The sequence below is a fragment of the Chrysochloris asiatica genome, unplaced genomic scaffold (genome assembly GCF_000296735.1).
Source record: "Chrysochloris asiatica unplaced genomic scaffold, ChrAsi1.0 scaffold00051, whole genome shotgun sequence".
Lineage (NCBI taxonomy): Eukaryota > Metazoa > Chordata > Mammalia > Afrosoricida > Chrysochloridae > Chrysochloris > Chrysochloris asiatica.
The window spans coordinates 11,816,509-11,819,334 of NW_006408569.1; the positions used below are offsets into that span (position 1 = coordinate 11,816,509).

A 2,826-nucleotide genomic window follows, 5' to 3' on the forward strand; every position below is an offset into this window, starting at 1 on the left:
CGGACTAGAAAGCAATAGATTTCTTGCTTCTGCCACAAATTCCCCCAGCTGTGAGCCTTCCAACCTTCTAAGTATTCCTTTATATGTGCTTGGTTGGGTATTCTGTGTTGTTGTTGGCGGAGCTCTCTGTTATACGTCCACCCGATCCGCCATCTTGTTTGTTCTCTTGTGAATTCATCTTTTTAACCATGAATCCTACACCATTCCTCTTCAAATTGTCCTGCCTACTCTAGTAAACCATAAGATTGTCTGATTCAACATGGTTAATGCTAGTCTATTTAAACTCACTAATTTATTTATTTTCAGCTTTCCTAGATTCATACTTCTTAAATTCCACGTTATAGTTATTAATGGATGTTCTATTATTATCAGTAATTTATTTTGCATCCTGTTATTTCTTTATAATCTCAATTTATTCTTTTTTTTCACATTTCATATTCTGAACTACATAATTCCATTATCTTTACTCACCCTATTTAATTCTACAATGTTTGGTTCCTGCTGACAGTTATTTATGATGATTTAATTCCTTAAGTGTTTAGTGCATCTGGAATTGTGAACCACTATTTACCTCATTTCTTTAAGGTTTGGGTTTAAAATGTGTTTTTCCAGAGATAATTAGCATTTGCTTCTACTATAAATTTGGGAGCACAACATGGGACTAATTTAACCTAATTTTTTACTTAAGAATTTTAAGGAGTAAAATAAATCTAAATTTTTGGCTTGAGTGTAGTATGGATAAACAGATAGGGTGAATTACAGCCCTAGATCTCCTTGAGCAAGTACTTGGATTAAACAATAACCAAACAAGAAACAAGACTAAAAATATTAATTGTACCTACCATATTCCATTTTGGGAAGATCACATTTTTTAAACATCAAATATATCTTCTGACAGTGTCAAAATTTGGGATTTAGGCATTATTCAGGTGTTTCTCATCTGATATCTCATCTGTCCACTTTTATACCCATCCCATAAAACCCAGTTTCTAGGCAAGCGAGTATATCTCTATATGGTTCCAATGGTCTGTTCTCTACCGCTAACCTAAAACTTGGCAATTTGATCCCATTAAGCAGCACTGCAGAGTCCTGGTGTGGCGTTGTGGGTTAATGTGCTGGATTGTAAGGTGGGTTTGAACTGCAAAGTCAGTGGTTCAAGGTACTCCTCGGAAAGCTTTTACAAGATTGAATCAGAACTGACTCAATGGCACTTAACAACAACAACATCAAGCAGCACTGCAGAAGAAAAGGCTGCTGAACTGCTTCCATAAAGAATACAGCTAAAAAAACACTGTGGAGAACTTCTGTTCTGCATCAAATGGGGTCTGAATAAACCAGATGGCAACTAACAACAACAGGCAAACGAGGACTTACATATGCCATCAGTGCAAAACCTGCTCCAAATATTGATTATTGTTTTTAAGGGCTGTTGAGTCGGTTTCAACTCATAGTGACCCTGTATAGGGTTTCCAAAGAGTAGATGATGGGTTCAAATCACCTACCTTGTAGTTAGCAGTCCAGTGCTTATCCTACAGTGCCATACCAGGACTTCAGATACTGATTGTCTCTATACAGCAGATATTGATTTTCTCTATGCAATCAATAGACTCCTTGTGTGAACTGTAGGATAAGCACTGGACTGAGGATCATAAAGGTCGGTGGTTCAAACTCACCAACTGCTCCTCAGAAACCCTATACAAGCTTGCTATTAGTCAGAAGTAACTCTATGGCACTTAACAACAACAATAAGATTTTATTAAAGTTAGGAAGTCTAGAAAGAGCAAAAGAGTACTCATGCATGTTGTTAAGTGCTGTCGAGTTGATTCTGACTCATAGAGATGCTTTATAGGGTTTCTGAGGAGTGAGTTTGAACTTCTGACCTTGTAGTTCAAATCGACCTTATGGTCCAGTGCTTATCCTATAGCACCACAGCAGGACTCTTAACCAGGTTTTTAAAAAAGGAACCTATACACAAACGCACTCACACAGATTTTTAAAGTACTTTGAAATATCAGAAAATTCTCTGCACATCATTCCTATACTGATGGAAATGAGAAACTTATTTTTGAATTCCAAGAAACCTATCTATGACACATACAATCAAGAAATTCATTTTGAATAAGCTATGACACTCGGTACACATGGAGAATATGCTATACTCTCATCCTAGACAATGTCACTAAAATGCAATTAATACAACATTTCATTATAATTTTTAGATTTTTTTTAATATATAGAATTTTTATTTCCTGTGCTAAACCTTTCATCTGAATTGAAATTGGTAAGTGCAATTATATATTAAAGAAAGTTGTGCAACAATGTGAACTGAAAGATAAATATAGTCAAGTATCCTTGGTGGTAAATAAACAGCATTATAAATGGGAAACCAACTCAAATATATTTCTTTGCATAATTTTTTTTTTTTTTGCTATTTTATAACTATTCCAGTCACTTATCTTTTCCTTGACAGAAAAAAAAAAAAAAAAGATATTTTCTGAAATGGTTGATTCCACAGTTATGTTACAGAAAAGATCTGTACTGGTTAATGACAGAATAGCATCCATTGGATGTAGAAATTAGAGGATGAAAAAGATCTATGCTTGAGTATGTATTTCAATCAACATTATATAGCTATGGTTTCCACACGGAAAAAGAAAGTAGTTATCAAAGTGGTTGCTACAGTCTCTTATGTTCTTGACATGTATTTGTCAAGAAATACACTTAAAAAAAGATTTAGAGTTTTGAAATGCATTCCAAATTCAATTTATCAAAATACATAAATGTAAGATATATCATGAACCAATTTATCCTTGTTCTTCTTTAGAA

General features: G+C 34.3%; 1 pseudogene; it reads left to right on the forward strand.

Moving 5' to 3' along the window:
* Window positions 1-2,826, forward strand: part of LOC102820763 — a 47,656-nt pseudogene that overhangs the window by 43,343 nt on the left and 1,487 nt on the right.